At 39.2% G+C, this 12129-nt stretch overlaps 1 protein-coding gene across 1 annotated transcript in view; it reads left to right on the forward strand.

Moving 5' to 3' along the window:
- The window catches only part of ARL14EPL (ARF like GTPase 14 effector protein like), a 32327-nt gene that overhangs the window by 1713 nt on the left and 18485 nt on the right, over positions 1 to 12129 (forward strand). The window lies entirely within an intron of this gene.

Below are 12129 nucleotides of genomic sequence, written 5' to 3' on the forward strand. Positions count from 1 at the left end.
CAAAAGCCAACCACAAATGTAGCAGGATACTAAGTAAGACAGGTCAAAGGCTTCCTCTCTCTCTACTTCCCCTCACAAATAACGCCAAGAAGAATAAAATGAAAATATCACCTTCTCTGCTTTCAGGCTTCTGCTGAAAGTGGGCTAGTTTGATGACTTGAAGAGTCTTGGACCCTGGGTGTTGATAGAGACATATCAGAGGAGTAAATGAGTACTAAGCATGGAGTTTGCAAAAGTTTCTTTTTATTTATCCTCATGCAGTGATCACCCTATCATTTACAATGTTCCCTCAATCTTAACATATCTTACCTGGGATCAACCCAGTCTATTAGTCCCATCAGTTTCTATGAACCAGAACAGTCCTTAGTGAGGCCAGGGGTCTCAGGTCTCATTTTGGGAGATTGTCCTAAAAATGCTCCATAATAGAGAGTAAGTATGATTTCTTTCAGAAATGATTACCACAATAAGATTAGTGAGCATCCATGGTCTCCCATAGATACAAAATTAAAGAAATAGAAAAAAATTTTTTTTTCTTGTGATGAGAACTCTAAGGATTTACTCTCTTAACAACTTTCATATATAATATACAGCAGTGTTAATTTTATTTATCATGTTGTACATTACATCCCTAGTGTTTATTAGCTTGTCTCCGGAAGTTTATATCTTCTGACTACCTTCATGTAACCCCCCATCCCATACCCCCACCCCACACCTTTGGTAATCACAAAGCTGATCTCTTTATATGGGTTTGTTTGTTTTTGAAGTATAATTGACTTACAACGCTATGAGAGATCCTGGTGCAGAACACAGTGATTCAGTATTTCTATGCATTAGAAAATGGTCACTACAATAAGTCTAGTTACCATCCATCACCATACGAAGATATTACAAAATTACTGACTATATTCCCCATGCTGTACATTTTATACCTGTGACATTTATTTTGTAGCTGGTAGTTTGTACCTCTTAATCTCCCTTACCTATTATTCTCCTCTCCAGAATTCCCTCACCTCTGGCAACCACCGATTTTGTTCTCTGTATCTGACTCTGTTTCTGATGTTTGTTCATTTGTCTTGTTTTTTAGATTCCCCATATAAGTGAAATCATACTGTATTTGTCTTTCTCTGTCTGACTTATTTCACTTAGCATAATACTCTCTAGGTCCATCCATGTTGTTGCAAAATGCAAGATTTAATTTTTTTGTGGCTGAGTAATATTCCATTGTATTTATCCATATAATATTCTTTATCCATTCATCGAATAATGGGCACTTAGGTTGCTTCCATATCTTAGCTATTGTAAATAATGCTGTAATGAACATAGGGGTGCATATATCTTTTCTAATTAGTGTTTTCATTTTCTTTGGATATATACCTGAAAGTCGAATTCCTCAGTCATATGGTGCGCAAGAGTTCCCTTGTTTCCTTTTCTCCAGATCCTTACCAGCCATGGTTATTTGTTGTCTTTTTGATAATAGCCATTCTGACAGGTGTGAGGTGGTATCTCATTGTGCTTTTGATTTGCATTTTCCTGATGATTGGTGATGTTGAATATTTTCATGTGCCTGTTGGTCATCTGTATGTCTTCTTTGGAAAAAATGTCTATTCAGGTCCTCTGCCCACTTTTTAAATGGGTTTTTTTGGGTTTTTTTGATGTCAAGTTTTATGAATTCTTTATATATTTTGTATATTATCCCCTTATCAGATCTATCATTTGCAAATATCTTCTCCCATTCAGTAGGAGACCTTTTCCTTTTGTTGATAGTTTCCTTCACTGTGCAAAAGCTTTTTAGTTTGATGCAGTCCCATTTGTTTATTTTTTATCTTGTTTCCCTTACCTGAGGAGACAGATCCAAAAAAAGATTGCTAAGATTGATGTCAAGAGTGTACTGCCAGCTTTTCTTCTAGGAGTTTTATGGTTTCAGCTCTTAGTTTAATTTTTTAATCTATTTTGAGTTTATTTTTGTATATAGTATGAGAAAGTAGTCCAGTTTGATTCTTTTAGATGTAGCTGTCCAGTTTTACCAACACTATTTAAGAAGCTGTTTTTCCCCCATTGTATAGTTTTGCCTCCTTTGTCATAGATTAATTGCCCGTGTAAGTGCAGGGTCATTTCTGGACTCTCTATTCTGTTCCATTGATCTATGTGTCTGTTTTTGTGCCAATACCCTACTGTTTCAATTACTGTAGGTTTGTAGTATAGTCTGAAGTCAGAGAGTGTGATACCTCCAGCATTGTTCTTCTTTCTCAAGATTGTTTTGGCTCTTCAGGGTCTTTTGTGTTTCCATACAAATTTTAGAATTATCTGTTATAGTTCTGTGAAAAATGTCCTTGGTATTTTGATAGGAATTGCATTCAATTTGTAGATTTCCTTGGGTAGTATGGTCATTATAACAATATTAATTTTCCAATCCAAGAACACAGTATATCTTTCCATTTGTTTGTGTCATCTTCAATTTCTTTAATCAATGTCTTATAGTTTTCCAAACTGGGAGCTAGGTCTTTAACCTACTTAGTTAGATTTCTTTCCAGGTATTTTATTATCATTGATACAATTATAAATTGGATTGTTTTTTAAAATTTCTCTTTCTTGTAGTTCACTGTTAGTGTATAGAAACACAACAGATTTCTGTATATTAATTTTGTGTCCTGCAACTTTACTGAATTCATATATGAGTTCTAGTAGTCTTTTGGTGGTGTCTTGTAGCATTTTCTATAGGTAGTATCATGTCATCTGCAAACAGTGCCAGTTTTACTTCTTCCTAATTGCAGTGGTCAGGACTTCCAATAATATGTTAAATACAAGTGGCAAGAGTCTTGTTCCTGATCTTAGAGGAAATGAGTTCAGCTTTTCACCATTGAATGGGATGTTATCTGTGGGCTTGTCATATATGGCCTTTATTATGTTGAGGGCTGTTTCCTGTATACCCACTTTGTTAACTGTTTTTATCATAAATGGATGTTGAATTTTGTCAAAAGTGTTCTACATTTATTGAGATGATTGTAGGATTTTTATTCTTCAATTTATCAATGTGGTGTTTTACATTTATTGATTTGCAGATACTGAAACTTTCTTCCATCACTGGGATAAATCCTATCTGATCATGATGTATAATACTTTTAATGTATTACTGGATTTGGTTTGCTAATATTTTGTTGAGGGTTTTTGCTTCTGTGTTCATCAGTGATATTTGCCTGTAATTTTCTTTTTTTGTGATATCTTTGACCGATTTTGCTATCAGGGTGATGCTGGCCTTGTAGAATGGCTTTGGGAGCATTGTTACCTCTGCAATTTTTTGGAAGAATTTGAAAAGGTTAGGTGTTAACTTTTCTTTAAATGTTTCATAGAATTCACCTGTGAAGCCATCTGACTTTTGTTTGTTGGGAGTTTTTGAATTACTGATTCAATTTCCCTACTGGTAATTGGTCTATTCATATTTGGCATTTCTTCCTGATTCAGTCTTGGAAGATTGTACATTTCTAAGAATTTGTCCATTTCTTCTAGGTTGTCCATTTTATTGGAGTATAATTGTTTGTAGTAATCTCTTATGATCCTTTGTATTTCTGTGGTATTGGTTGTAACGTCTCCTTTTTTATTTGATTTTATCAGTATAGGTCCTCTCCCTTTTTATCTTGATGAGTCTGGCTAAAGGTTTATCAATTACATTTATCTTTTCAATGAACCAACTTTAGTTTCATTGATCTTTTCTATTTTTTTTAGCCTCTATTTAATGTATTTCTGCTCTGATCTTTATTACTTCTTTCCTTCTCTAACTTTGGGTTTGTTTGTTCTTTTTCTAGTTCCTTTAGTTGTAAGGTTAAGTTGTATATCTGAGTCTTTTTTTGTCTCCTGAGGTATGCTTGTATCACTATAAACTTTCCTCTTAGAACTGCTTTTGCTGCATCCCACAGAGTTTGAATCATTATGCTTTGTCTTCATTTGTCCCCAGGTATTTTTTATTTTCTCTTTGATTTCTTCAATGACCCATTGGTTGTTTAGTAGCATATAGTTTAGCCTCCATGTGTTTGTGTCTTTGCAGTTTTTTTCTTGTAGCTGATTTCTAGTCTCACAGCTTTGTAGAAAGCATAGAAAAGATGCTTGCTACTATTTCAATTTTTAAAAATTTACTCAGACTTGTATTGTGGCCTAGCATGTGAACTATCCTAGAGAATGTTCCATGTGCACTTGAAAAGAACATGTATTCTGCTCCTTTTGGATGAAATGTTCTATATCCATATATTAAGTCTATCTGGTCTAATGTGTCATTTAAGGCCAGTGTTTCCTTATTGATTTTCTGTCTGGATGATCTGTCCAATGATGTAAATGGTCTGTTACAGTTTCTTACTATTGTTGTGTTACTGTCAACTTCTCCTTTTATGTCTATTAATATTTGCTTTATGTATTTAGGTGCTTCTATGTTGGGTGCATATATATTTGTAATTGCTATATCTTCTTCTTGGATTGATCACTTATCATTATATAATGTCCTTCTTTGTCTTTTGTTACAGTCTTTGCTTTAAAGTCAATTTTATCTAATATAAGTATTACTACTCTGCCTTTCTTGTTATTTCCATTTGCATTGAGTACCTTTTTCCATCCCCTCCCTTTCAGTGTCCGTGTGTCTTTAGATCTAAAGTGAATCTCTTGTATACAGCATGTAGATAGGTCTTGGGTTGTATCCATTCAGTGACTTTGTGCCTTTTGATTGGAGCATTTAGTCCATTTACATTTAAAGTAATTTTTTTTTAACATCTTTATTGGAGTATAATTGCTTTACAATGGTGTGTTAGTAAAGTAATTATTGATAAGTACATACTTATTGCCATTTTGTTCATTGTTTGGGGGTTGTTTTGTGGTTCTTTTTTGTTCCTTTTTTCTTCTTTTGCTCTATTCCCTTGTGATTTGATGACTATCTTTAGTGTTATGCTTAAATTCCTTTCTCTTTTGTGTGTGTTTATCTATTATAGGTTTTTGGTTTGTGATTACCATGAAGTTTGCATATAACAATTCATATAAATATGTGATTATTTTAAGTTGCTGATCTCTTAAATTGGAACCCATTTTAACAACCTTCCACTCCCCCTCCCTCTCACATTTACTGTTTTTGACATCATATTTTATATTTTTTTGTTTTGTGTATCCCTTAACTACTTACTGTGGATATAGATGATTTTACTACTTTGTCTTAACCTTCCTACTAGCTTCTTAAGTGGTTGATTTCCTACGTTTACTATATATTTGCCTTTACCAATGACATTTTTCCTTTTGTAATTTTCATATTTCTAGTTGTGGCCTTTTTTGCTTAGAGAAGTCCCTTTAACATTTCTTGTAAAGCTGGTTCCATTGTGCTGCCTCTTAGCTTTTGCTTGTCTGGTAAACTTTTGAGCTCTCCTTCAAATCTGAATGCTAGCATTGCTGGGTAGAGTATTTTTGGTTATAGGTTTTTTCCTTTCATCACTTTAACTCTATCATGACACTCCCTTCTGGTCTGCAGAGTTTCTGCTGAAAAGTCAGCTGGTAGCCTTATGGGAATTCCCTTGTATGTAACTTAGTGCCTTGCTCTTGCTGCTTTAAATTTTCTTTCTCTTTAATGTTTTCCATTTTAATTACATGTCTTGGTTTGATCCTTTTTGGTTGGATCCTGTTTGGGACTCCTTGGGCTTCCAGGACCTGGGTGTCTGTGTCTGTTTCCTTCTTTAGGTTCAGGAAGTATTCAGCTATTGTCTTCAAATACGTTCTCTGCCCACCCCCCACCCCCACCCCCCCGCTCTCTCTCTCCTTCTGGGACCGCTATAATGTGAATGTTAAGACACTTGATGTTGTCCCAGAGGTCTCCTAATGGTCCTCATTTTTTTAAATTATTTTTTCTTTTTTCTTTTCAGCTTGAGTAATTTCCACTGAGTTGACTGAACCATTCCCCTTCTGTATCATCTAATCTACTGTTGATTTTTTCGAATGTATTTTTTATTCCAGTAATTGTATTCTTCAGCTCTGTTTGGTTCTTTATATTTTCTAACTCTGTTAAACTTCTCATTGTGTTCATCCATTCTTCTCCTGAGTTCTTTGAGCATCATTATGACTATTACCTTCAACTCTTTATTGGTTACGTTGCTTATCTCCACTTCACTTAGTTCTTCTTCTGGGGTTTTATCTTGTTCCTTCATCTGGAACACATTCCACTGTTGCCTCATTTTGCCTAATTCACTGTTTTTATTTTTATGTATTTGGAAGGTTGATTATGTATTCTGATCTTGGAGAAGTGCCCTTTTATAAGAAACATCCCATGGGGCCCAGCAGCTCACTCACCTCTGCTCACTGGTGCTGTATGCTCTAGATGTGCCCTCTATGTGGGCTGCATGGATCCTTCTGTTGTGGTGGGCTGACTACTGTGGGTGCAGTTGGCATGGCTGGCCCCTAGTCTGGTTGGTTGCCAGGCCCTGCCTGGTGTGGAGGCTACCAGCCACTGGTGGGTGGGGCTGGATCCTGACATGGCTGGCTACATGGCCAGGGGAGTCCCAGTGCTGGTGCCAGCTCATTGGTGGGCAAGGCTGGGTCATGAGGCTGCTGGCTACAAAGCCCAGGGGATCCCAGGGCTAGTGCTGGCCCACTGGTGGGTGGATCCATGTCCCAGGGTGGCTGGCTGCTGGGCCAGTGTTCCTGGAGGCAGTTCAGCCTGCTGGTGGGTGGGGCTGTGGTTGCAGAGTCTGGGGTATTCCAGAACTGGGGTCATTTTGCTATTGGGCAGGGCTGGGGCCCAAGACATCATGGGATGCTACCAGCCTGCTAGTGAGTGGACCAGGTCTTGACACAGCTGGCTTTGGGGCCTCAGTTGTCCCAGGGCTTGTGTATGCCTTCTTGTGTGTGGGATCATGGGCCCAGAAGCTCCCTGGGCTGGTTTCCACCCACTGGTGGTTGAGGTCAAGTCCCAGGGCTAATGCCAGCCTACTGGCAGATCCAGGTCTTGGGGTCTCTAGCTGTGGGGCCCCAGTGGCCCCAAAGTTGGTGTTGGCACACAGGTGGGATAGGCTAGAGCTAGTGCCAGCCCACTGATGGGTGCATTTGGGTCCTGGGGTCTCTGGCTGTGGGGACCCAGGAGTCCCAGGTGTTACTGCCAGCCCTCTGGTGGGTAGGGCTGTGTCCTGACCTGGCTGGAGTTCAGGGGGTCCTTCAGCAGGCTGCCTGCTAATCCGTGTTGCTGTGTCCCTTCCCAGCTAGCTGCTTGGCCCAGAGCGATCCAAGTCTAGTGCAGACTGGCTGGTGGGTGGGGCCTGGTCCCGGCACTAATAAGCTAAAGGGAGGATTCTGAAATGGCGTTTACCACCACCAGTGTCCTCGTGGCTGGATGAGCTTCCACAAATGGCTGCTGCCAGCGTCTGTGTCCCCAGGGTGAGTCCTAACTGCCTCCTGCTTCTCCGGGATAAGCAAGTGGGTCTGACCCAGGCTCCTTTCAAATTACTGCTTCTGCCCTGGGTCCCGGAAAGTGTGAGATTTTGTGCACCCCCTTTAAGAGTGGAGTCTCTTTCCCACAGCCTTCTGGCCCTTCCAAAAGGAAGCCCCACTGGCTTTCAAAGACAAATGTCCTGGGGGCTCATCTTCCCAGTGCAGAACCCCTGGGCCGGGAAGTCCAATGTGAGGCTTGGACTCCTCACTCCTTGGGGAGAACCTCTGCAATTGCGATTATCCTCCGGTTTGTGGGTCACCTATGGGGGTGGGGACTCTGGGCAGCTGGTGCTGATATCTCTGAGGGGACACATTAGGCTGAGTCTAAGGGATGGGGGTGGGATCCTGAGAACTGGAATCCAACAGCCACTGTCAGGAGCAAGAATCATTGCTGAGGTGTTGCTGGCAGAAACAAGAAGCAAACAGGAAGGAGCAAGCAAGCCCTTTTGCTCCTCCAGCCTTCTCTTGTCCCTCAGCGCCCCCTGTTGGCAGAGCTTGCAAAATCAAAGTGTGGTTTGCAGGGTCCCTAACATTACACAGCTGAGAATAAAAAGGTGGATTTGGAACTGACAGATAATGGCTTAATAACCTACTCAGGTCAGTATAATTATTCTGATTTTAACACATGGGGAAACAGAGGCTTAAGGCCACAGTGCTGGGAGAGGCAGAAGTCAGAATTTAAGATCAACTCGTTTACTGCCAAACCCCATTTACTTTGGGTTTTTCTTTTAACTGTCAGTTTAGGACATGGTTAATATGCTGAGAAGGCACAGGTGAACATTTTTAATCCACACACACCTACGGTAAACCAGGCAGCAGGCAGCTCTTAGAAATAACATGCAGTGCTTCATGTAGATATGGTTGTTCAACACAAAGGAAAACTTTCTAAAAATGACTTTTTAAAGAAAGTTAAATTTGAACTTGTACTGAAAAGAAACTTTAGGTGAATGCATTTAAATAGGTTGTTGCTTCTACTTTGCAAACATTATTTAGACAGATTTTTATGGAATTGCAAATGTTCTAAAAAAACTGGCTTCATGCTGTCAAATCACTATTTGTTATGGTTTATAATTGCATTTTGAAATATAGACTGTACAGGAAGTACAGCTTAAGGATATTTTATTTACCCAAGAATATGCTATATTACTCATGAAAGCTAGCTTTAGCTGAAATGCTGAGTTCCTATAGTTTGCATAAACCATAAAAAGGATTGAAAAGGATTTTAAAATCATAAATCATAAAGGATTTAAGTGAATCATAAGTTAAATATATCAGAAATTTAATTCAACATAAATTCTAATTGCAGATGTCAAATGTGTGGAATCTATTAGTGTTGAATTTATTGATGCATTTTGAATGTCCTTATTGATGTTTTTCTTTTAAAAGCAATTAATGACTTTTTTTTGTTGGTTTTATACATGTTCTCATTTCATATTGTAAACTCTCCTCTGAGCATCCCTTTTCTCAGCAGCAAAGTGAAAGTATTGCACTGCATTAGTGGTTTTCTCTAGGGCTTCTTAGAAGTATTTTATGGATTGCATAGCTATTGATTAAGTATAGCCAATTCTTGATTATGTCAGCCATGGGTGAGGGGGTGGGTGAGGACTGGAGAAGCTTGGACAAAGAGAATGCTTGGGATGGCTCTTGTCCCCAATCCCCACTTCAATTAGGATAGCTCCAGTTTTGTTGGCTTCATATATTAGGGTTTATTTAGAGAAAAATATAAAAAGCAGTGTGTGAAAACTGATGGACTATATGATCTTCAAAGCCCTTTGCAGGTGCGACATCACGTTGACACCACATAAATCATCCTGGGCTGCAGCCTCCACATGTCCCCTCTTCAGAGTCCCCTTATTTACCTCTGAAATGACTCGCCTTTGACTGTAGAAGTAAAACAAATTACATGCGATGAACACAAAAATTCTAGAGCCAGTGTGCATTTTGACTGATCCTTGGTCACTAAGAAATATCCCCTCTACATGGCACTCTTGCAGTACTAAGGGTTATTATTTTTTAAATCTATTTTAATTCTAGATTAAGGTTTTGCGCCATCTGCTGGAAGTATTTATTTTTGCAATACTACGAGAGAACTGTACATTTATTCTCAGAAGTGTCTTAAAAATATTTATTAATACTTTAAAAAATTGTAAAGTACATGTTTATTACAGGAAATGGATAAGTGTAGAAAATAATAAAGCGTAAGACAAAAATCCGGAGATACCTACTGTCAATAGCTAGCGTTTTTTCTTTATACATACAAGAATATGTTATCATGAGGTTTGGTTTGTGTTTTGGGTTTCTTTTTGTTGAAGTATAGTTGGCTTACAATGTTGTGGTAGTTTCAGGTGTACAGCAAAGTGATTCAGTTATACATGTGAGATATATATATATATATTCTTTTTCAGACTCTTTTCCATTATAGTTTATTATAAGATATTGAATATAGTTCCCTGTGCTATACAGTAGTTCCTTGTTGTTTACCTATTTTATATACAGTAGTGTGTATCTGTTAATCCCAAACTCCCAACTTATCCCTCCCCCCCAGTTTCCCCTTTGGTAACCATAAGTTTGCTTTCTATGTCTGTGAGTCTGTTTCTGTTTTTTAAATAAGAAAAACACAAGTTTGAGATCAACACTATGCTGATTTAGGTTACAGCAGTAGTAAAAAGAGAGGACACATTACAGATATGGGATTCTTTGGGAGGGAGTGCTCTCAGGCCCTGTTGTGTGTGAACCTTAATGTTTGCTTTGCCAATTATGCAAGGCAGGGATCTTACCCTTCAACTTAACTGGGCAGGGTGGGATAGAGACAGGGTTGAGGGAGTGGGTTAGACCCTAGGAAAAGTGCATTATATTGCTCAGATTCCCAGGAAACAGATCCCCAGATTACTATTTCCAGCAGTAAATGTGGCATTGCTCCTTTCTGTTAGTGTCCGTGTATTGAACACCAGTGTTCTAGTTGCTGTGACACATGCTATAGAATGAAGAAGTCTTATAGATGCTGCTTTGAAGTGAGAGAAGTCTATCATGAGAGATAAGTATGTAGATAGTTAACTACAACACAAGCTTGGAGACATAGAAGCAGGGGTGCTTACTCTCATTGGGCAGGGAGACTGGGAGGAAGCATAAAGTGGGTCCTGGAGGTGGGAACATTCCTGTCATTTAGTGTCAGTTTAATGAAGGATGCAGTGACAATGAGGCTGGGAAAGTAGACGTAGGTCATGTCATCAAAGGCTGAGGATCACAAAGCACCACCAAGTTGTTGGAGGAGGAAAGTGACACGGTGTAAGAGGATTTTAGGAGTACAACCGTGGTAGCGGCGTGTGGAGATACTAAGAAGGACAGAAGGCAGAGAAACCAGGTTAGGATCCCAAGTTGACCTACTAACTGGGGGAGTCTGAAACAGAGATAAAAAATTCCTTATTCAATGTACTTAGGAGACAGAGCACAGTCAGAAAACCACAGTCCAAATAAAGTAAAATTTGGACCCAATTGTGAAAGCAATCTGAGAGCGAATATGTGTTCCTGTGGATCACTAACAATAGGCAGAGCCTTCCAAAATGAAGTAGCAGACCCTGAGGGAAACTAGAAACACGTTCCTTGGAATTGAAAGCCTCAGACAGGCTTCCAGCACGTCCCTGGGGCCTGAGTGACAGAGAAAATGGGGCAGAGTTTGGTGACACACAGACAAGCTACACTTGCTGTTGGAGTGGTAGGATGGGGGAGACAGGGTGGGTGGCAATCATCCCTGTAGGTACTCGTATTGATCAGTAAAAGAACCAGGGACATTCCAAGCAGAATTGCAATTAAGGAGCACATGTGAAGCCAGAAAGAATGGCCTCCATGCAAAGACCAGAGATGATCAGGAAGGATCAGCATGGAACCTCTGCAAAGGCACTAGGAAGAAAGCAAAACCAAATAACCGATAAAAAATACATAGCAGAACAAATACACCATAAAGCAGAAGAAAATATGAACAAAGTTCTCCATGGAATAAAAAAAATTAGGAAACATTTCCTCTTTGAAACAAGAAATCAAATCAGAGATAGGATTCAGAAGAGATATGATAAAAGGAGAGAAGAGAAGAAGTAAACTGAGCTGGCTGAGACAAACCTACTGAGATTTATGTCCCAAAATGCTTATATTAGAAAAATAAGGAATCAAAATAAATGAGCTAAGCATACATCTTAAGACAATAGAAAAATAAAATTAAAATATACCCCAAATAGAAGGACATGAAATAGAAAAGAAAGAAAGAAAGAAAGAGAGAAAGGAAGAAAGACAGAAAGACAGAAAGAAAGAAAGAAAGAAAGAAAGGGAAGAGAGAGTTTTTCTTTGACAAGATGAGAAATATTTAAGAGAGGAGTAGTAAAACACTAGTACTAGGAATAAAAAGGGAGAGAGAACTACAGATGCTGCAGACATAAAAGAAAACTTGATGCTATTATGAAAAAATTTATGTCAATAAGTTTGAAAACTTTGGAGAAATGGTTAAAGTTAAGGTCCTAGAAATATGTGACCTACTAAAACTGTCTCAAGAAGGGGAAAAAGGGGCTTCCCTGGTGGCGCAATGGTTGCGCGTCCGCCTGCCGATGCAGGGGAACCGGGTTCGCGCCCCGGTCTGGGAGGATCCCGCATGCCGCGGAGCGGCTGGGCCCGTGGGCCATGGCCGCTGGGCTTGCGCGTCTG

This window comes from Physeter macrocephalus, chromosome 8 (genome assembly GCF_002837175.3).
Source record: "Physeter macrocephalus isolate SW-GA chromosome 8, ASM283717v5, whole genome shotgun sequence".
NCBI lineage: Eukaryota > Metazoa > Chordata > Mammalia > Artiodactyla > Physeteridae > Physeter > Physeter macrocephalus.